The 24494-nt window shown below is 37.8% G+C and overlaps 1 protein-coding gene across 2 annotated transcripts in view; it reads left to right on the top strand.

Annotated features, from left to right (window-relative positions):
• The window catches only part of SMC2 (structural maintenance of chromosomes 2), a 624541-nt gene that overhangs the window by 518664 nt on the left and 81383 nt on the right, over nt 1–24494 (top strand). The window contains exons 7-8 of one of the 2 annotated variants that reach the window (XM_067041100.1): nt 3151–3324; nt 17215–17362. The gene's annotated coding sequence lies outside the window, so the exon portion shown is untranslated. The remainder of the gene's footprint in view (nt 1–3150; nt 3325–17214; nt 17363–24494) is intronic. The other variant, XM_067041102.1, reaches the window with a different exon arrangement.

Consider the following 24494-nt stretch of genomic DNA (forward strand, 5'->3'; position numbering starts at 1 on the left):
TCTCTCCTAGGAACAAGCTAAGGGGAAAAAATATAAAGAAACTTGTGTCCTATAAGGTCCTGGGATTGTGACTGAGTGGGTGATAATTCCTCATCACTCACCTGTTATTTCTGCAAATTCTGTTAATTGATTCAATGGTGGATTTCCTTGATAACTGGATTTTAACCTTATAAAACCTTATCTCATGGGGGTTTTTAGTGGTTTTATTTTTCATTTTGTCGTGTTTTTGCTTTTGCTTTTTTGCATTGCATTTCCTACTCATTTCAGCAGGGAAAATACCCAAAATCCATAATTCTAATTTTCCCATTATTGTCATTATTGTCTTTGGACAAAATGAACAAAGACCATGGAGTCAGAAAAAAACAGCAGGAGAAAGGAGTCATAACAATATAAAGGAAATTTAAAAAATAGATTTATATGAGGTTTTCAATATTTACAGAATATGTTCATCTATGCTTTTCCTATAGCAAATATTTGGGGTAGGGGTATCTGACATGTCCCAATATCTCAGGTATCATGTAGACACTGGAGATAGGGATAAGCCTTCAAAGAGCTTATGCTGTGTTATAATGTATTGTACTTTATCTTTCAGAATAATATACACTTTTTTTTAGCCACCACTTAATAGGTACAGCAGTAAGGCTAATCTGTCTAGCAACACACAAAAATTGGAAGAATTAGTATAAAATTTTATATAATAGTTGGGTTTAAGAGTCGAGTTACTGGGTTCTCTCTCTCTCTCTCTCTCTGTATATATATATATATATATATATATATATATATATATATATATATATATATATATATATATATGTATACAGTAGGCAGAATCTGGAGTTGTTTTATAAAATAAAACCCCATTTTATAAAATTAAACAGATTTCTCAGTTACAGCCAGAGTCATTACAAACTAAAATCCATATCATTTAAAAATAAGTCCAGAAGAATGAGGCACACAGTGCTCTCAATCTTTTCTAAATATAACAGAAGAGTTTCATTTACATCTTCAGAAAATGTTAAGTGAGACTTTACACCAAATTAATTGTTGAGGAAAGGAAAAGAAAAGGACATTTTTTTGAAAATTGAGAGACAGTGTAAAATCCTGTTCTAAAAGAGGTCCCTGCACAATTAGGTTTAGTACATCACCTGACTGTGTGGTTGGAGTCATCCTTTAATAGAGATGAAAAAGAGGAATCTGGTCTAGTCCTAGGATAGTGGCTAAGTGTTCAGTAGGGATGGATATTAAGTACTCTGGTTTATTACATTCTGTTTATTGCATTTTGAATACCTTAAAATGACAATTTAATATAGCTGAAATTATAAGGGGTGTATTTTCTGCCAGCCACTTTTTAGTGAAAACCTGTGAGATATGACCAGAGATCAGAGGTTAAGTCTTTATTACATATGGAAACTAGAATGAATTTCTAAAAATGAAAGGGCAACTCCCAGCTGGGAAGAGTTTTATGTTTGTTTTTAACAGACTTTTTACTCCTAAGCCATGACTTGTATTTAAGGGTTCCCTACTTCAGAACAGACTCTTGAGGCAGGGAGTTTTCACTCATAAATTTAAGAAAACATTGATTTGTTGCAACTTTTGAAGAAGTCATAAATATAAGCTTTATGTGACCTTAGCCAGGATAGGGAAACACTGGTCAATCATGAAACGCTGACTTAGTGGAGGATAAGAACCTTCAATAGAATATCACAGCCAAGAAAAAAAATTTACCTGATGAGGTGTTTTTATATTTATAGGAAAAATAAATACAAAATATTATATTTCCTGGCTTTAAAAAATAAGAACAGGAAACATAAAGCCTGTATCTTTTAACTCTCACTGTTATGGGATGATTCAACCAAAAAAAAATACATTACTGATATTCAAGGGAATGGGGGAAAACAGAAGCAAAAGAAATAAAGAGATGAGTTAAACAAGAGGGTGAAGGTGGAGATAGAGGAAAGAATCCAACTAAGAAGCAGGAAAGACAGAGGAGAAAGAACCAGATGCTTAAAAACACAGAACGTGTTTATCCTTAAGATTAGGTTTTGCTGAACATAACAGAAAATGCCAAAATAACAGCGGCTTAAACAAAATAGATATTCATTTCTGTCTCACATAAAGCCGAAGCAGGCAGGACAGCTCTAGCCACAGCCATCAGTGATTCTGGCTCAGTCAGTCACATTGCCCTGCCCACCATAATATGGCACCATGTACTCCAGTATGGATGTTCACATGCTCCTCCATCAAGTCCATATTCTAACCACTCTTTGGGAGTAAGGGATAAAGAAAAACATGGCTTCTTTCGTTAGTCAAGTTTCCTTGAAGTTGTACACTTTCCTTAGTCATTTGGCCAAACCTAGATGTAAAGGAGTCCAAGAAATGTAAAAGTTACTTCAAGTTTAAAATTGGCATTTCTGTTACTAAGTAAAAAGGAAAGAATGGATATTTCTATAGACAATTTAATACTCATTTACCCCATAACCCATCATTTATTCGTTTTGTCTGGGATCACACAAATTGGGGTTTTTTGAAGTTATAACAAATTAATATCTCTCAATTCTTCTGAACAGTCAAATTTTTTTTCTGTTTCTATGTTTAATCATTAAATAATATTTTGGAAGTCAATTTGTATCTTCCCATGAAATTTTGAAATTTTTCTTCGGATTTGGAAAGGAATTACTTGAGATTTAAAAATTTACTTTGAGGCTTTTACATTATTCAGTCAATTTACTATGCTCATATCCTTAATATTTTCTTTCTCCCACAATTCCAATTTATAATCAGAATCTGTTGGTATGATTAGTTAAGGCATCCAAACTTCATGTATTCTTTCAAAAAAGACAAATTATCAAATGTAATTAAGTTGTTATTCCTTTGTAAGGTACTGCCTGTAAAAAAATAATTAAGGAGAAAATGTCATTTTAAATCCATAAGCCCCTATTTAGAATTAAAGGACTAAAAGCTCTTCTCCCTATTGTGAATGACTCTAAAATAATAATATGTCAAAGAAAAAATACACTAAGAATTGCATTTTTGTAGTATTTACCAATACTGAAATGCATAATCAAATTCTGATAAATAGGATGCTACAGGACTTCCAAGGCTAGGTCATAAAAGTTGATATGGTTTCTACCTGGCTCTCTCTTTCTCCAGGACATGAATGTTTGTAGCCCTGAGTTGCCACGTAAGAGTCCAACTAGTCATGCCACCATGTTGGAGAGATTATGAGGAGAGATACATAGAGACAGAGCAAGATGCCCAAGAAGCCCGTCTTAGTTGTGGCAGAGACACTGAGGCTTGACATACCATCTCCTTTTCCAGAAACAGGTATGATCCAAGATGGGACTGTATGTGACAGTTTATTAAATCCATTCATTTGCTAGCTATTTCTGCTGATTAACCTGATTAACTTATATTCATATATTGTGTAATGATCTGAGATCCATCTCTGGAAAACTCAACATATGAGATGAAAAGCTAAAGACTTGAATGTCACAGGCAGTGTATTTATTTTCTTCAGAATATAAAGTTATAAAGCATTTTGTTCAATGAACAAAGACTTTTTGAGCCTTTATGATTTAATTACTTACAACAAAGTCCTACTCTCTTTTGGAAGAGAAAGAAATATGACACATAGAGGAGATTTAAATCCAATGGAAATAATAATGTGCAGTTCCAAAGCCCTTTATTGATATTATTTTATTCAGACACCACAGCAGTTCTCTATTCCTACTCTAGAGATGAAGAAACTGAGGTTCAGAGAAGCTAAGTGTATCTCTGTTCAAGCATCACTTCCTCTACAACCACTCTGACTAAATCAAGTCTCTCTATTATGTTTATGGTACCATGTTCCTCTCCTTCATAGTGCTTATAACATTTACAATTTGAATTCATTTATGTCATTAGTTAAGTATTAAATCTGTTTTCTCCACAAGGTTGTACATTTCACTGGAGCATGGACTGTGTTTCTTTTTGTTCACCTTTGTAATCTCTAGCACCTCTCACATGACTAGTTTAGTGTAAGTATTCAGTAATATTTTATGAATGAATTAATGAAGTTATACTCTCCATTATTATTGAAATAACATCCAAAAAGCACCAAACCTTTGAAGTGAATATGGACTTCCAAATCTGTAGCTCTTCAAATGTTTTGAAAGGACTTTATCTCAGGACTATACATCATGAAAACAATCATGCAATCTCACCAGATTTTTTTAATGCTCTCCCACTGAGCTAAAATTCAAATTTTTAAACTCAGTCACCCAAAAGAAACAGATAATTACCAATAAAACACAAACGTAAAGGTTTGTTTCAAAGAAAATCTTTTCATTTATTCAATGATTTATGTGTTTCTTTTCCAACATATACTTTTTATACCTCCTTGTATTTAAAATCACATTAAGTGCTATAGAAAATAGAAAATTAAGCATAATATACAATCCCTATCTCAGGGTCCTCATAATCAGTTTTAAGAGACTAGAAAAACATATATCACTTTTTGAAATGGAAGATGATAAATGATTAGGTTCCAAAAGTATTGTGCAGGGAATTAGTCCTATTAAGCATTCATTAAAGACTGAAGTTTTTAGATGTAGTTTCATGAAAAAGGCCAGAGAAACAGAATAAATCATGGATTTCTTACGGAAACTGCACATATGGCCGAAGCATCTAATGGGTGGATGACACTGCAGCTTGAAACGGTAATTAGGTAATAATGATGGAGGGGTAGGCAAAGAACCAATCATGAAGACCCTTAGGTTCTCTTAATCCTGAAACCTATTGGAAGCCATGGCATAATTTTCTCATTAGTAAGTCATCTTGGAACTCATGTAGATGATAGAATGGGATAGATTAGGGTGGTGATGGCTTATAGGAGACAAGGAGATAAGCTATGAGTATTCTAGATAATATAGCTATGAAACATCCGAATATAGAAGTTATAGTTCTTGGTTATTGAGTGAATACCATGAGATGGAAGGAGTTCAGTAAGTTGTGGAAATATAGTATAAGTCCTAGGATTATTGTTTCAGAGGTTGGGAAGAAGATGGTGCCATTTATTGAAAAACAAAAAGAACGGTAAAGCATGCAAATTTATGAGAGTGGATAAATCATTCAGTTTATATACATATGAAACAAGCTAGTAGTGGAAATGCGATGGTAAATATCCATGTGGCAGTTGAAATTTTAAAAAATAAAATAAAATAGGAAAAAATATAAATAGACCACACAAGCAAAAGGATTGATACAAAGTGGAGCAGGAAGAGTGAAGATACAATTTAAACATCATCAACACATGGAAGGTACTCAATTGCAACTTTAGAGAGAGTTACACAGGGTCAGTATGTATCAATAGTTTGAGAAGATCAGAAAGATGAGAACATAATTGGAAAATACCAAGAGTTACGGCTTGAACAGAACTAGAGGAGATTGAGAAGGATTGGCTCAGATATGTGAAGAAAAACTGGTGAGACTAATGACATGCAAGCCAGGGGAGGACAGAGTGTGCAAAAGAGGAAATAGTTAACAGTGTCAAGTGCTACTGAAGTACAAATAACATAAGAATGGAAAATAAAGAGGTTGAATTTGGCAGTTAGGAAATTATTGGTCCATTGGGTGACAGATGCAGCAGGTAGGTTTCACTGGGTTGAAATGGAACTGGCAGGTGAGGAAACCAGTTCTTCAGTGAGAAGAGATTAATTTTCAAAAAGTTTGTCTATAAAGGCAAGGTGAGATATAAGCTAGTGAGGACTGTGTGGCAAAAGGAGGGTCTTTTAATTTTAATATGGCAGAACTGAGAAGATGTATTTGCTGGTGGGGGTAGGGGGGGTTAGGTACAAACTGGTAAAAGAAAACCATTGAATTAACAAGATTCTTAAAGAATGGAATGGATGGGACCCAAATTACAGGTAGAGATATTTGTTTTGAATAGAAGACTGTGAAATTGAAGGAAAGTTCTTGAATGTGGGACTCAATGTCATAAATTTGTAGAAGGTGGCAGAGGAAATTCCTGCCTGGTGCTCTCAATGTTCTCAGTAAAACTGAAGGTACAACAGAAAGGATTCAGCAGCAAGTGAAACAAGAAAGGGAAAAATGGATTGGTCGACAAGAAGCACAGAGTTGTACACAGTGGGAGGAATGAGGAGGTAGAGAAGACGAGGATCTTCTATTTTGAATGTTGGCAGAGTTGATATTAAAAATATTACCTAATAGAGCATGAATCCTATCAATTAGAGTGGACAGCACTCAATCAAGAATGTTGGAATTGGGTCCTGGAAGCTCTCTGGGCCAGATTTTAACCCTTCCTTGTATCTTGGGGAGGTCCAGAGTGGTCCCACCATAGTGGCTTTGTTAGCTAAGTCAGTGGGTATATGGGGAAGCCTTGAAATAGCAGTTATTTTTCAAATTGTGTGCATTTATTTCATTACTTTGACAATTGGTGTCGTCATACCTGTAGAGTGGTCCCTTGGTATCTGAGGAGCATTGATTTCAGGACCTTTGACAGATACCAAGATGTTCAGGTCCCTTATATAAAATGATGTAGTACAGCTGGCCCCCCCATATCTGTGGGTTCTGCCTGTATGGGCAGAGGACCAACTGTACATACTGACTCAATATCTTTGGTACTAGCCAAGGAAAACAAAGACAGTCAGGCCTGCATATTTTGGGTTTAACCCGTTTTCTATGCCAATGGGCAAAGAGGTACCATACACCACAGTGGACAGGCCTGGTCTAGAAAAAAATGTTTATTTTCAGTTCACTGATTAATTCAAGATCTTTGCTCCCGATTCCAAATAGATGGTGAGAAAGGTTTATTTTTAATTTTATGACTCACCAAAGTTTATCTCTGGATGGAGGGGGATTGGAATAATAAAGTCATAGACATATTAGTAGACATTTCTTATCTACCCCACCTCAACCAGACATTCCCACAGTCACACTCTAAAGCTCATAATTATCAAGTATATCATCAGCATCAAAGTTTTTATTTCTAACATCCTACCCTAGGATAAATATATCTTGATGTCTCAGCATATTCCTTCTATATTCCCACTCTGAGATTATTTGACTACATTGGGACCTTCAACACACTGACTCTACCATTCTTTTTTTATTATTCACTCTCCTAACCCATGTCCTCACTTGCTTCTTACCCAGTTTACACTCCATAACCCAGCATTAAAATAATCCTCTTGCATGTATCTGCATTTTCTTTCTCTTCTTCTTCCTCTGAAGAACTTACAGTATAAAACCCCGACTCCTATTAATCAAAATTTACCTGCTTCTTCCTCTGTACTTGAGCAGCTAAACGTATTAGGAGAAAAAACACAATCATTCTAATTTGTCACACTTTAAATTCCACATAAAATCCTGTAGCAGATTTTACCATTGTTGGACAAACCTACATTTCCCTAATTTATTTATTCTCCTGCTCTACCATACTTTTAACCATTTCCCATACTTCCTTCTCTCCTGCTTTCTCCTTCTCACTTTCAGCTGATGCCCTTACGTCTCACTTCACTGATGATGCAACATATACAGCAAAAACTGCATGGAGTCAAATTAGCCTTGAAAATTTCTTGGACTATTCCACATTGGAGACTGATACATCCTCTCATAAGAAGTCTAATAAAACCAGCTTTTCCTCTGGCATTGAAGCTTTCCTTAGTTTGGTATCAGATAAAGTATATAGCCTACATTCACAGTCCATATTGTACCCAAAATATCTGTCTTTAGACATTATAATCATCCTTTCTACAGCTAGATGCTCACTCAATGAGAGCTATGTGGGAAATGACCTCAGCTGGGGAAGGATCATATTCACCTCTCCTAGCTCACTCTCACTCTGGAGCTTAAGTTCATGGAATGAAGTGGTAGGACAAATGTTTATACTATATAAATGTATATTTCTATAGCTTTTTAATCTCATGTTTTGGAGAGTGGGAGCTGCTGAATGTGAAATGTTAATTCACATTATATAACAGCTGTATGATGTGACCCCACCAAAAAATAAGATCCATTTTCTGTTTCTTGTTAAACTTGGTAGTCTATTTTAAACGCTTAACACAGTGCTTGGCATCTAGTAAACAATAAATGTTAGTTGTTATTAGTAGTGTTAGTATTCAAGAGTTTATGTTACAGCCAAGTGGAGAGGACATATGAATATGAAGATATGGTGGCATATGATAAATACTAAATAACAATTATAGGGGCTTAGAACAGAGTGATTATCATCAGATGCTTCCTTGATGATTAGATATGAAATGTTATGCAAAAAAATGGGTGAGATGACAAGAAGAAAGCTAGCAGCTGTGAGCCAACAGTTCAGATAAGATACAGGACAACACTGGCAATAATTTCTGGACCATTTCCAGAAAAATAAGCCACAAAATCAAAGTTTACATGCATATGTTTTATGGTTTTCAAGAAATATTTACCTTCATTCTCTATCTCATTTAATCTTCATGGAACTCAATTAATGGAAGGACAGGTATTCCTCTCTTCATTCTGCTAATGAAGACAGTGTCCATTGGAGAGTTTGTAACTTGCCTAGCTTCCTTCCACTCGGTGGTAGAGCCTGCACCAGAGCTACATAGTGGTCCTTCCGACTCTAAATCCAGAGGCTTAGCCATTGTATTATTCTTGTTTAGCCTGCAACAGTAAGTCAAAGAAAATAAAATGTGTTGTGATGGTGTCAGGCTTAATTATTGCTTAAAGTACTTTGTTGTGTTGACAAAGTCCATTTAAAAAGAATGTGAAAATCTTTAAAAGTTGTGTAACCACCAATACTGTTATCCCATTAACTAGACACACTGGTATCATCTTAATTCAAATATTTGTAAGGAGAAAAGAGATGCTCATTTTTATTTACAACGCCTTTCCTATACCATCTGGAACAAGCAATTTCCTTTTGTGTGCCTTTAAACTGTGTTATGAAGAAATTAATTTTACCTTGAGGGCTTTCACTATGAATCTCACAACTTTCCTTCTGGTTATTTCTCAATTTCATCATCAGTAACAAATCGTTCTTATGAGGGGGAATTGTGCTTGTCAAGTTTTCTAGTTTAGCCTATCAGATTTCTCATTAGGTCTTGCCACTAACAAATGCCTTTGTTTTCTTTCCAAAGTTGTTGGCAGCTATTATAATTATTTTATCATAAGAACACGATTTACATTGGTGTGTAAGTATTAATTGGAAAATTACCTTTTCAAATTAGTTTATAATGAGAACGATTATGTTTACTGTCACTTAGACAGTGGCAAATAAAGAATCAATTCAACTAAATATGTTATTAATAATTAAAATATAAATATCTGTCTTGTAATTGTTTAATGACATATTTCTTGCAGAGTTTTTGTGATGACTTCAGCAGGTGATTAGAAAAATCTGCTGATGCATAACCTCAGCTTCCTAAATATCAGTGGTCTTTGGGAGATGAAAGACAAAATAATGGAAAAGTGCTATCACTTTTATTAATTCTTTCGTGGTTCACTACTCTAAATTGGGCTCAGGTTTGTCATCAGGGACATAAAGGTAGACAAAGCACAGCTCCTGGCTTCAAAGAGGTCAGTCTAAAATGTCACAATATCAACAACTACCAGTTAGTCAACATTTTCTGAGTAATGAACAGAACTCCAGGTTTTTTCACAAAGTACATAACTATTTTCTCATTGAAATATCATATCAACCCTGGAAGGAAGATGCATTGTAAATAATGTGAAATTCACAGAACTCACTTATTAAAGGTTACACTAGACCTAGGAAGTAACAGGTGGATTCAGGATGTGAACTGACTCAGTCTCTTTGTCTCTGTCTCTGTCTTCTCTCACTACGATGAGATAAGAGCCATACTGGTGGTGCAGCCACCATGGTACAGAAGCACAGAAGAATCACTGCCTCACCTTTCTTGGCCAATGCTGCTAAGAAAGACCTGACCTTGAGTTAGTCAAAGAAAACCCTATACTCACTGAGCTTACCATTTTTCTAACACACACTGTCATCAGAACACATCCCAGAGACAATGTTGTCCATGGCATCCCTCTTCACAAGTCAGCAGGCATTACTGAGGCTTTTGGTCAAAACTTCCAGATGTCATTCTGCTCTGTCTAAGCCTAGAGCCATGACCACTTAAACTCCCACTGCAGTATCATAACCAATCTTTAGTTCAGGTAAACAGGCATTTTTGAGCCCCAGCTCTTGTGCCAGACACTGAACCGAGAGATAGGGATAAATGGAAAATTGACACATCATGTCCACCCTCAGAAATTCTAAGGGAGAATGCACTACAAGCTCATTTTTTATGAGGATGAAGAGAACAATAGAAATCTATTTGGATATAAATTGCAAAAAATGTTTTCTTTATTAGAAATGTCCAAAACTTAAACATTGTCCGATGTACAAGAATGTTCTGCCTTGGTTGGCATCGGGTGGAGTTTAGGAGGGGTATCTAAGTAAAGAAAGTTTAAACATTTAAGACAATTCCTAAAAATATTTATTTAAAAATTGAATTAGAGAGGCATGTCTTCAAAGTACAGACTGAAGTAGGCAGATTAGATTTAAAGCCTAGTTTAATTTTATCAGTTTCAAACTTTGGTGCCAAATCATTTATCTACTTCTCTTCGACTCAATTTCTTCAACCAAAAAAAAAAAAAAAAGTTAATAATGACATCTATGTTTTCTTGCTGTATGTGTGATGCTAGAATGAGATAATGCGTTAAGTGCTTAGCACAGTATCTAGCGTATATTATCGAGGCAAAGTGTAGACATGTAAGCTTAGAATTTGTATTAAAATTTTCAAGATACATGTAATTTACCTTCAGAGATTCTGAGTCATGTAGGGTCAGAATATAGGATATTGGGCTGTTTTGACTATTATTTTAGATAAATGTATCAAATATTTATATGTGAAAAAGGGATTAGAACTCAGAAATGCTAGCTTTTGTAGTCCTGTGATTTATGAAACATCAGGTAGTGCTGCTTTTTGTTTTTTTGATCGCACGGTTGTTATGAATTTTTTAAGCTGGTTGTTATGAATTTTTAAGACCTCACATACTCAAAGTAAACCCACGAATACATGCCTTAGACCAGCATGATGTGAGTGCATCATAGTTGTTCTGTAAATGCCTGTGGCGCTATTTGAGATATGGGTTTCTCACAGCTGGAACCATGACTTCTCTCTTTTAATCTTTAGTGTCCGGTACATAGCAGTTGCTCAGTAAATACTGGCTGGAGAAAAATTGATAACTTTTACCCATTTAAACATTATACATTTCATTTTGTCTGATATGTATGTATAGGATATAACTCAGTTTCTAATCACAACATAATAGTGAGAAGTACTGAGAAAATCACACAGTTGGGGAATTTGATGCAATTACTGTACTTTAAATTCAGGAACACCGTGATCATCGGCCTCTGATAGATATTCACTTACACTCTGCAACCCCACTATGTTTCTCCAAGAAGCTTATTTTTCTGTTATCTACTCAGCAACGTACTTTTCATTACTTTCACCTCCCCCCACAACCACTTTATTGTGGTTGTCTTGCCTCATAATTCACAGATAAAATAGAAGCGAAATTTGAGGAACCCTTCCTCTTCCTATCGCTAAGTCAACAAACCTACCTGACTCTGCGTCTATCTTCTTCTGCCCTCCAGATGCAATGGAGATGATATCTCCCTCGCCACGCCCAGCCGAGTCATTCCTACACAGGGACTCTGAATCCCTTTGACGCTCACCTTTTCAAGGACTTTGCTTCCTGATTTTTCTCCCTCTCTTCTGCATCCTCCATTGCTCCTTCTATACTGAATTATTCCTACTGGCATACAAAGATTGTCCACCATAGCTCGTCTTTGAACAATATTTCCTTACCTCCTCTTTCCCTGTTCCCCATTTCTCCGCTCCGTTCATAGCCAAGCTTCTTACAAGAGTTGTCAACACTCACTGTCTACACTTCTCCCAGCTGCTTACTCTTCGATTCATTGCTGCTTAGCTTCTGTCCCCTCCATTCCTCTAAAGCTATTCTTGTCAAGGTCTCCAGTGCTTTCTGTTCTCACTAGACCTTCAACAGTGGACCATTCCTTCATGAAATACTCTTCTTTCTTTGGATCTACAGTACTTCTTTATCCTGACTCCTCTCTCTGCACACTCCTTCTATCTCCTTGATCTTTCTCCATTCTACAACCTTCTCTTCTCTCTACATCCTTTCACTAGGTGATCTCATCCATTCCCATGACTTTAAATATCACATATGCACCAACAGCTCCCCAGTATATATCTGTAACCAAACAGTTTTTTCTTGTCTCTGACCCCATGAATCTAAATCCATTTAACATATAAAACAACCGAACTTCATGTCTTCCCCTTTAAGATTTATTCTTTCGTCTACCTTGCCTATATCAAAAAAATGGCATGACCATCCACCCAAGCACTAAAGCCATAAATCTAAACATCATTTTTAATGCCTCCTTCTTGTTCATCTTTTATATTCAATCTACCAACAAATTCTTTTTTATCTTGAGAATGTATCCCTTCCTCTCCTTCTTCCCTGCTACCATCCAGCATCAGGTCACTATCATCTCCTACCTGGACGTCTGCAAAAATCCTCCTACTGAGGCATTGTGCTTTCTTATTTTACCCTTAGTCCCCAATGCCTTCTTCACACATCAGCTAGTAATTTTTTGTAAAAACCCAATCAGATTATGAGACTCCTCTGCTTAAAACCCTTCTATGTAATTCCATTTTGTTTAGAATTAATATAAATCGCCTATGATGACCCACAAAGAACACTATGATCTTATTTACATATATCAGCTCGTTTCCAGTCATTCCCTGCCTTGCTCACTATACTTCTTTCAATCCACAGGACCAACAAGCTCATTCCTGCTATAGGGGCATTCTGTGTCTGGAATGCCCTCCTTCTTGCTCTTTATATGGTTAAATACTTCACATCCTCAAATACTGCTTTCTCAGAAAGAAACTTCAATCATTAACTGGTCATCTTACTAAGTAGCATTGCTCACATCTCTTTAATCATCATAAAAAGCACCTTCTTCACTTATCATTTTCATTGGTCAGGTTCATCAGTTGACTTTCATGTTGCCAATCCAATGACCATTTCTTAATATTCTACTTGCTCATGCTGTCAGCAGCATTTGACAGTTTATCAATTCCTCTTCCTTAAAACATCTTACTAGCTTTCAGGTAGTGGTATACTGGAGCCCACTTTGCAAGAGACAATGTTAATTTTTTTGGAATTTTGCAAGCCTATTATTAAATAATTCATAGCTTAAAATAGTCCATGGTAAAATTATTTACACTAAAGAAATTGGCAAGCACTACAGATCAGGGCATTGCTCTTTTCATTTTTCTCCTGCCTTGCAAAATTTTCCTGATCTTTCAACGTTGGAGTGCCCCAGGGCTATCAACTCTTGGACCTGTTCTCTTTTTTAGCTATACTCACCCTCTAGGGGATCTCATCCAGGTCCATAGTTGTTGATGTTGACAAAATTTATATCTACTCTTTGTTGACTACAAAATATATATCTCTAGCTTTGGCTGTTCTACAGAATCTCAGATTCCATCTATCCCCAACCGCCTTGTTAACATCTTCATTTCCGTGTGTAATCAAGCATTTCAAGCTTAATATTCCAACAGCAAATAGTATGCCAGCTCTTCCCAAAAGCCCCTTCATGAGTCTTCCCCATGTGTCTGGCCAAAATCTTAGAGTTGTCTTAACTCTTTTCTTGCTCTTACACCCCATATCCAATCCATCAGCAACTCTTTCTACCTTCAGAATATACTCTGAATCTTGCCACTTCTCATCCTCTCCACTGCTTTGAAGTACTATAATTTCTTACCACAATTTTTTCAATAGCCTCCTAACTAGCATCCTTACTCCGCCAGCCAACAATCTATTCTCCACTCATCAGCTCTAAGGATTCTTGTGGCTTTCTGCCTCATTCAGTGCAAAATCCAAAGTGATCCCTAGAACCAACAGGTCATATCCAACATGGACTCTGGCTATCTCTCTGACTTTGTTAACCATCCACTGGCCTCCCCATTCCCTAGGCTCCAGACACAGTGGTCTCATTGCTCTTCCTTTAAGTTCTGACAACCTTCAAGTAAGAGCCTTTGCTTTTCCAGCAGGCTAGAATATTCATTGCCTGGATATCTGCAGGGTTCATTTTCTTCAGTTCTTTACTCAGATGTCAGCTTATCGGAAAAGACTTCCATGATCACCAATACTTCTATTTTCTGATTATAGTCTTTATCAAGATATGCAGTGTGATTCCCTCCATTAGAATTTAAACTCCAAGAGGAAAGAGACTTGACCTGTTTTATTTACTACTGATTTCTCAACTCTTAGAACCATGCCTTGCACTTAGTAATATTTACTGAGTAAATGATGACTAAAACATTTTGTTTGTGTGTACTTGTTTACTTTTGCTGGGATATAAGCTCCAGCTCCATGAAAGCCTACCGAAAAGATTATATACTATCACAGAAGCTGTTGATAAACCCCTAATATACCTGCTTGATACTTCCACCCAATTTTCCCAACAGAACCAAACTCAGCATGTCAGAAATGAACTCATCATTCTACCCATCGAATCATGTCTTTCTGATTTTACTGTTTCCATCAGAGCAACGTGATCCTCTCAATCATGGAAATTTAAATATTTAAAGCCACCTTCCACCTTTCATTCTTCTCCTTTATTATTAGGTCTTACATCAACAAATGCCAAATTTTAAATTATTACTTCTGTGAGGACTCTCTGCCTCTTTATTCTCACTGCCACCACACTAGTTCAAACTTTAATCTTTGAACTGTTTCAATCATCTTCTAAATAGTCTCTTGATTTTGATCTGAGTGATTTTTTATCCTATTATTAACTAATTAATCACTCTAAATCATATCTCTTGTACTCAAGTCTTTAAATGTCTAAAATTATCTATTTTAGCTTTAGTGAGCATATAATTTATTGTCCAAAGAGGGACAGTTTTGAGAGTGAAAGGGGCACTATTATTAATTCCACTGGGATAGAAGGTATGGTCCAGAACTGTTCAAGAAGACTGTGTTCACGTTAACTTTCACAGGGACTGTTGGTTGCCTACTCAATAATCATGCCTCCCTTCTTCTTTCTGAAAGAAAAACTTTTTTTTTCTGGAATTCACTCCTCCTCAACATAATTTAGTTGATACAAATTAAGTCACCTTAGCAAACATGACTTTTGTCAGTAATTGATCTAGGAAGAAGCATGTGATGTAATTTTAGCCCATGAAATATGAGTGATAGTCTGCTTCAGGGAAGGAGATTTTTGAAAGATGTTTCTATACATGTATAAAGACGGTTCTTATTCCTCCGATGGTTCATGTCTTGTCCACATTTGATGCCTGGGACTATAATAGGCAACTTCAGATCATGAGGTAGCTGGCAGAGGACAAAGCTGATATCCTAGCTTTAGCAGAGAGAAAAATGAAGAGAACTTGGTTCTTTGACGATATAGTTGAGATACTGAATTAACCAAACCCAAGATACCCTGAATCCAAAAGCAGGGTATTTTTCTGCTAATGTGAGATAACAAATTTTCCTTATTGTTTAAATTAATTAAGACAGAGTTTTCAGTTACTTGCTGCAGAAAACATTCCCATTTGATGCAAGCTAAATACAAATCTCTCTTTCTGGCTTTCAAGATTCTTCAATTTATGTCCGTGTCCTCCCCGATCTACAACCTGTTTCAACACATTTCACTTATGAGCCAAACTGGAAGGCAGTAATCACTTTTTGGAAATATTCTTTGATTTCCCATGACCATATTTTTGTATAGGCTGCCCCTAATTTCAGAAACAACCTCTGTTCATTTGTGCATATTAAAATACTTAGGGCCCACTCCTCTCAGATATTATCTCCTCAGAAAGGTACTCTGATTCCTGAAATAAGTCTTATCTTTCTCTCTTTTGAATTCATGTTGCAATAATGAGCATACTTCTCTCATGATGTAGATTTGACCCCATCCTCTAGTATTATGTACAATTCTTATTTTTTAACATCTTTATTGGAGTATAATTGCTTTACGTTGTTGTGTTAGTTTCTGCTGTACAGCAAAGTGAATCAGGTATACATATATATATATATATATATATATATCCCCATATCCCCTCCCTCTTGCATCTCCCTCCCACCTCCCTATCCCACCCCTCTAGGTGGTCACAAAGCACTGAGCTGATCTCCCTGTGTTATACAGCTTTTTCCCACTAGCTATCTATTTTACATTTGGTAGTATATATATATATGTCAATGCCTTTGTCTCAGCTTACCTTTCCCTTTTCCCGAGTCCTAAAGTCCATTCTCTATGTCTGTGCCTTTATTCCCGCCCTGCCCCTAGGTTCTTCAGAACTTTTTTTTTTAGATCCATATATATATGTTAGCATATGGTATTTGTTTTTCTCTTTCTGACTTTACTCTGTATGACAGACTCTAGGTCCATCCACCTCACTACAAATAACTCAGTTTTCTTTCTTTTTATGGCGAGTAATATTCCATTGTATATATGTGCCACATCTTCTTTATCCATTCATCTGTTGATGGACACTTAAGTTGCTTCCATGTCCTGGCTATTGTAAATAGTGCTGCAGTGAACATTGTGGTACATCTCTCTCTCTCTCTCTTTTTTTTTTTTTTTTTTTTTTTTTTTTGTACTTGGGCCTCTCACTGTTGTGGCCTCTCCCGTTGCGGAGCACAGGCCCCGGACGTGCCAGCTTAGCGGCCATGGCTCACAGGCCCAGCCACTCGGCGGCATGTGGGATCTTCCCGGACCGGGGCACGAACCCACGTCCCCTGCATCGGCAGGCGGGCTCTCAACCACTGCGCCACCAGGGGAGCCCCTACATGTCTCTTTTGAATTATGGTTTACTCAGGGTATATGCCCAGTAGTGGGACTGCTGGGTCATATGGTAGTTCTACTGTTAGTTTTTTAAGGAACGTCCATACTGTTCTCCATAGTGGCTGTATCAATTTACATTCCCACCAAGAGTGCAAGAGGGTTCCCTTTTCTCCACACACTCTCCAGCATTTATTGTTTGTAGACTTTTTGATCATGGCCGTACTGACTGGTGTGAGGTGGTACCTCACTGTAGGGTTTTTTTTTTTTTTTTTTTTTTTTTTTTCGGTATGCGGGCCTCCCACCGCTGCGGCCTCTCCCGCTGCGGAGCACAGGCTCCGGACGCACAGGCCCAGCGGCCATGGCTCACGGGCTCAGCCGCTCCGCGGCACGTGGGATCCTCCCGGACCAGGGCACGAACCCGCGTCTCCTGCATCGGCAGGCGGACTCCCAACCACTGCGCCACCAGGGAAGCCCCTCACTGTAGTTTTGATTTGCATTTCTCTAGTGATTAGTGATGCTGAGCATCCTTTTATGTGTTTGTTGGCAATCTGTATATCTTTGGAGAAATGTCTATTTAGGTCTTCTGCCCATTTTTGGATTGAGTTGTTTGTTTTTTGATATTGAGCTGCATGAGCTGCTTGTATATTTTGGAGATTAATCTTTTATCAGTTGCTTCGTTTGCAGATATTTTCTCCCATTTTTAAGGCTGTCTTTTTGTCTTGTTTATGGTTTCCTTTGCTGTGCAAAAGCTTTTAAGTTTCATTAGGTCCCATTTGTTTATTTTTGTTTCTTTTTCCATTTCTCTAGTAGGTGGCTCAGAAAGGATCTTGCTGTGATTTATGTCATAGAGTTTTCTGCCTATATTTTTCTCTAAGAGTTTTATAGTGTCTGGCCATACATTTAGGTCTTTAATCTATATTGAGGTTTTTTTGTATATGGTGTTAGAGAGTGTTCTAATTTCATTCTTTTACATGTAGCTGTCTAGTTTTCCCAGCATCCCTTCCCTTATTTTATTTTTTGTTTGTTTGTTTTTGGGGTTTGTTTTTTTTTGCGGTACGCGGGCCTCTCACTGTTGTGGCCTCTCCCATTGCGGAGCACAGGCTCCGGTCACGCAGGCTCAGCGGCCATGGCTCACGGGCCCAGCCGCTCCGCAGCATGTGGGATCTTCCTGGACCGGGACACGGACCCGTGTCCCCTGCATCAGCAGGTGGATTCTCAACCACTGCGCCACCAGCAAAGCCCATCCCTTCCCTTATTGAAGAGGCTATCTTTTCTCCATTGTATATCCTTGACTCCTTTATCAAAGATAAGGTGACTATATGTGTGTGGGTTTATCTCTGGGCTTTCTATCCTGTTCCATTGATCTCTATTTCTGATTTTGTGCCAGTACCATACTCTCTTGATTACTGTAGACTTGCAGTATAGTCTGAACTCAGGGAGCCTGATTTCTCCAGCTCCGTTTTTCTTTCTCAGGATTGCTTTGGCTATTCGGGGTCTTTTGTGTTTCCATACAAATTGTGAAATTTTTGTTCTACTTCTGTGAAAAATGCCACTGGCATTTGGATAGGGATTGCATTGAATGTGTAGATTGCTTTCGATAGTATAGTCATTTTTACAGTGTTTACTCTTCCAATCTAAGAACATGGTATATCTCTCCATCTGTTTCTATCATCTTTAATTATTTTCATAAGTGTCTTATAGTTTTCCACATACAGGTCTTTTGTCTCCTTAGGTAGGTTTATTCCGAGGTATTTTATTCTTTTTGTTGCAATGGTAAATCGGAGTGTTTCCTTAATTTCTCTTTCAGATTTTTTCATCATTAGTGTATAGGAATGCAAGAGATTTCTGTGCATTAATTTTGTATCCTGCTACTTTACCAAAGTCATTAATTAGCTCTAGTAGTTTTCTGGTAGCATTTTTAGGGTTCTCTATGTATAGTATCATGTCATCTGCAAACAGTGACACTTTTACTTCTTCTTTTCTGATTTGGATTCCTTTTATTTCTTTTACATCTCTGATTGCTGTGGCTAAAACTTCTAAAACTATGTTGAATAATAGTGGTTAGCATGGGAAACCTTGTCTTCTCCCTGAACTTAGTGGAAATGGTTTCAGTTTTTCACAACTGAGAATGTTGTTGGCTGTGGGTTTGTCATATATGGCCTTTATTATGTTGAGCTAAGTTGCCTCTATGACTACTTTCTGAAGAGTTTTTATCATAAATCGGTGTTGATTTTGTTGAAAGCTTTTTCTGCATCTATTGAGATGATCATATGGTTTTTACCCTTCAATTTGTTAATATAGTGTATCACATTGACTGATTTGTGTATATTGAAAAATCCTTGCTTTCCTGGGATAAACCCCACTTGATCATGGTGTATGATCATTTTAATGTGCTTTTGGATTCTGTTTGGTAGTATTTTGTTGAGGATTTTTGCATCTATGTTCATCAGTGATATTGGCCTGTAGTTTTCTTTTTCTGTGGCATCTTTGTCTGGTTTTGGTATCAGGGGATGTGACCTCGTAGAATGAGTTTTGGAGTGTTCCTCCCTCTGTTACATTTTGGAAGAGTTTGAGGAGAATAGGTGTTAGCTCTTCTGTAAATGTTTGATAGAATTCGTCTGTCAAGCCATCTAGTCCTGGGCTTTTGTTTATTGGAAGATTTTTAATCACAGTCTCAATTTCAGTGCTTGTGATTGGTCTGTTTATATTATCTATTTCTTCCTGGTTCAGTCTTGGAAGATTGTGCATTCCTAAGAATTTGTCCTTGGCTTCCAGGTTGTTCATTTTACTGGCATAGAGTTGCTTGTAGTAATCTCTCATGATTCTTTGTATTTCTGCAGTGTCAGTTGTTACTTCTCCTTTTTCATTTCTAAGTCTGTTGATTTGAGTCTTCTCCCTTTTTTTCTTGATGAGTCTGGCTAATGCTTTATCAATATTGTTTATCTTCTCAAAGAACCAGCATTTAGTTTTATTGATCTTTGCTATCGTTTCCTTCATTTCTTTTTCATTTATTTCTGATCTGATCTTTATGATTTCTTTCCTTCTGCTAAGTTTGGCATTCTTTTCTTCTTCTTTCACTAATTGCTTTAGGTGTAAGGTTACATTGTTTATTTGAGATTTTTCTTGTTTCTTGAGGTAGGATTGTAGTGCTATAAACTTCCCTCTTAGAACTGCTTTTGCTGCATCTCATAGGTTTTGGTTCATCGTGTTTTCATTGTCATTGGTTTCTAGGTATTTTTAAAATTTCCTCTTTGATTGATTCAGGGATCTCTTTGTTATTTAGCAGCATATTGTTTAGCTTATATATGTTCATTTTTTTACCTTTCTTATTTTTCTATAATTGATATCTAGTCTCATAGCATTGTGGTTGGAAAAGATACTGATACAATTTCAATTTTCTTAAATTCACCAAGGTTTGATGTTCCATGAGCACTTGAGAAGAAAGTACATTCTGTTGTTTTTGGATGGAATGTCCTATGAATATCAACTAAGTCCATCTTGTTTAATACATCATTTAAAGCTTCTGTTTCCTTATTTATTTTAATTTTGGTTGATCTGTCCCTTGGTGAAAGTGGGGTGTTAAAGTCCCCTACTATGATGGTGCTACTGTCGATTTTCCCTTTTATGGCTGTTAGCATTTGCCTTATGTATTGAGGTGCTCCTATGTTGTGTGCATAAATATTTACAATTGTAATATCTTCTTGGATTCATCCCTTGATCATTATGTAGTGTCCTTCTTTGTCTCCTGTAATAGTCTTTATTTTAAAGTCTATTTTGTCTGATATGAGAATTGGTACTCCAGCTTTCTTTTGATTTTCATTTGCATGGAATATCTTTTTCCATCCCCTCACATTAAGTCTGGAAGTGACCCTATGTCTGAAGTGGGTCTCTTGTAGACAGTGTATATATGGGTCTTGTTTTTGTATTTATTCAGCCAGTCTATGTCTTTTGGTTGGAGCATTTAATCCATTTACATTCAAGGTAATTGATATGTATGTTCCTGTTATCATTTTCTTAATTGTTTTGGGTTTGTTATTGTAGTTCTTTTCTTTCTCTTGTGTTTCCTGCCTAGGGAAGTTCCTTTAGCATTTGTTGTAAAGCTGGTTTGGTGGTGCTGAATTCTCTTAGCTTTTGCTTGTCTATAAAGATTTTAATTTCCCCATCAAATCTGAATGAGATCCTTGCTGTTTAGAGTCATCTTGGTTGTAGCTTTTTCCCTTTCATCACTTTAAATATGTCCTGCCACTCCCTTCTGCCCTGCAGAATTTCTGCTGAAACCTTAGCTTAACAGCTGATTCTTATGGGAATTCCCTTGTATGTTATTTGTTGCTTTTCCTTTGCTGCTTTTAATATTTTTTCTTTGCATTTAATTTTTGATAGTTTGATTGTTGTGTGTGTGTTTCTTGGTGTGTTTCTCATTGGATTTATCCTGTATGGGACTCTCTGTGCTTCCTGAACTTGATTGACTATTTCCTTTCCCATATTAGGGAAGTTTTCAACTATAATCTCTTCAAATATTTTCTCAGTCCCTTTCTTTTTCTCTTCTTCTTCTTGGACCCCTATAATTCGAATGTTGGTGTATTTAATGTTGTCCCAGAGGTCCCTGACACTGTCCTCAATTCTTTTCATTCTTTTTTCTTTATTCTGCTCTGTGGTAGTTGTTTCCACTATTTTATCTTCCAGGTCATTTATCCGTTCTTCAGCCTCAGTTATTCCACTATTGATTCCTCGTAGAGTTTTGAATTTCATTTATTGTGTTGTTTATCATTGTTTGTTTGCTTTTTAGTTCTTCTAGGTCCTTGTTAAACGTTTCTTGTATTTTCTCCATTCTATTCCCAAGACTTTGGATCATCTTCTGTCATTACTCTGAATTATTTTTCAGGTAGACTGCGTATTTCCTCTTCATTTGTTTGGTCTGGTGGGTTTTTACCTTCTCCTTCATCTGCTGCATATTTCTCTGTCCTCTCATTTTGCTTAACTTACTGTGTTTGAGGTCCCGTTTTCGCAGGCTGCAGGTTCATAGTTCCCTTTTTTTTTTGGTGTCTGCCTTCAGTGGGTAAGTTTGGTTCAGTGAGTTATGTAGGCTTCCTGGTGGAGGGGACTGGTGCCTGTGTTCTGGTGGATGAGGCTGGATCTTGTCTTTCTGATGGGCAGGACTCTGTCCAGTGGTGTGTTTTGGGCTGTCTGTGAACTTCATATGATTTTAGGCAACCTCTCTGCTAATGGGTGGGGTTGTGTTCCTATCTTGCTAGTTGTTTGGCATGGTGTGTCCAGTGCTGGAGCTTGCTGGTCATTGTGTGGAGCTGGTCTTAGCATTGAGATGGAGATCTCTGGGAGAACTCTCGCCGATTGATATTATGTGGGGCCGGGAGGTCTCTGGTGGTCCATTGTCCTGAACTCAGCTCTCCCACTCAGAGGCTCAAGCCTGACACACCTGGATGGAGCACTCAGACCCTGTCAGCCACATGGCTCAGAATAAAAGGGAGGAAAAAAAAGAAAGAAAAATTATAAAATAAAGTTATCAAATAAAAAATTTTAAAAAATATTATTAAAATAAGAAAAATTTAAAATGTAGTTAAAAAAAAAAAAGAAGAAAGCAACCAAACCAGTAAACAAATCCACCATGATAACAAAGGCTAAAAACTAAACTAAGATAACCATATAAATCAGAAACTAGTCAGTTGCATACAGCAAACCCCAAATCTACAGTAGCTCTCAAAGTCCACTGCCTTAATTTGGGGATGATTCATTGTCTACTCATGTATTCCACAGATGCAGGGTACATCAGGTTGGTTGTGGAGATTTAATCCGCTGCTTCTGAGGCTGTATGGAGAAATTTCCCTTTCTCTTCTTTGTTCGCACAGCTCCCGGGGTTCAGCTTTGGTTTTGGCCCCACCTCTGCATGTAGGTCACCCTCTGGGGTCTGTTCTTTGGCCAGACAGGAGGGGCTTAAAGGAGCACCTGATTAGGGGGCTCTGGCTTACTCAGGCCAGAGGGAGGGAGAGATACAGAATGTGGGGTGAGCCTGTGGTGGCAGAGGCAGGTGTGAAGTTGCAACAGCCTGAGGCGCCATGTGTTCTCCTGGGGAAGTTATCCCTGGATCACGGGACCCTGGAAGTGGCGGGCTGCACAGGCTCCCAGGAGGGGAGGTGTGTAGTAACCTGTGCTTGCACACAGGCTTCTTGGTGGCTGCAGCAGAATCCTTAGCGTTTCATGCCCGTCTCTGGGGTCGGCCCTGATAGCCGTGGCTCGCGCCTGTCTCTGGAGCTCCTTTAAGCCGCACTCTTAACCCCCTCTCCTCGCGCACGAGGAAACAGAGAGGCAAGAAAAAGTCTCTTGTCTGTTCAGCAGCTCCAGACTTTTTCCCGGACTCCCTCCAGGCTAGTTGTGGCGCACTAGCTCCCTTCAGGCTGTGTTCACGCGGCCAACCCCAGTCCTCTCCCTGGGATCTGACCTCCGAAGCCCGAGCCTCAGCTCCCAGCCCCACCCGTCCCGGCGGCTGAGCAGACAAGCCTCTCGGGCTGGTGAGTGCTGGTGGGCACCAATCCTCTATGCGGGAATCTCTCCTCTCTGCCCTCTGCACCCCTGTTGCTGCGCTCTCCTCCTTGGCTCCAAAGCTTCCCCCACACCCACACCCCATCCCCACCAGTGAAGGGGCTTCTAGTGTGTGGAAACCTTTCCTCCTTCACAGTTCCCTCCCACTGGTGCAGGTCCCGTCCCTATTCTTTTGTCTCTGATTTTTCTTTTTTCTTTTGCCCTACCCAGGTACGTGGGGAGTTTCTTGCCTTTTGAGAGGTCTGAGGTCTTCTGCCAGCATTCAGTAGGTGTTCTGTAGGAGTTGCTCCACATGTAGATGTATTTTTGATGTATTTGTGGGGAGGAAGGTGATCTCCACTTCTTACTTCTCTGCCATCTTAAAGGTCCTCCCAGAAGAGACTTAAGATAAAGTTTTGTTTAAAGTAAACACTGCTCTTTTTGTGTAATTATCTAACTGGATTACTGAAATAATCTTCGAAGGAGCAACTCCATTCTCCATTGTTACCAAAGACTGACATTTTTATAATTCTCTTTCCTGTTCTCTTTGACACTTTTATGAAAATCCCGACTTGACCTACCTTTCAGATCTTCTTCAATATGTTCTTTGAGTTAGTTTTCCAGTCTGTTGGATCAAGGAGTTTTCCTTCTTCATATTTTATAAAGAATTCTCCCTTTTTTCCCCCCTTTGTGCTTTCTAGTTTTACTCACTCATTTGGTGCCTGGGGCAAAGGCCTCACACCTGGCTCTTCAGACCAGAGTCCATAGTGCAAAATGGCTGCCAACCTATTATGTACAATTCTAAATCTTACCCCTACACTTACTCTTCTCTGTATGCTTGCACCTGACTGTAAACAAAAGGAATGTCACTTGCCATCTGGTTCTACAAAGATTAAGTCATTAGCCACTGCAGTCACTGACCTACAGTACAAAACAGGCCCTCAGATAGTTAGGTATATTTCAGGAGAAATTTTTATGAACCCTGATGCTTGCATCTCGAATTACAGCTCTTACATTGTATTTTTTTTTTCCATTGACATACACAGAATTTTGCATATGCAGGAAATATTTCTTAAAT

This window comes from Kogia breviceps, chromosome 8 (assembly GCF_026419965.1).
Source record: "Kogia breviceps isolate mKogBre1 chromosome 8, mKogBre1 haplotype 1, whole genome shotgun sequence".
Taxonomy (NCBI): Eukaryota; Metazoa; Chordata; class Mammalia; order Artiodactyla; family Physeteridae; genus Kogia; species Kogia breviceps.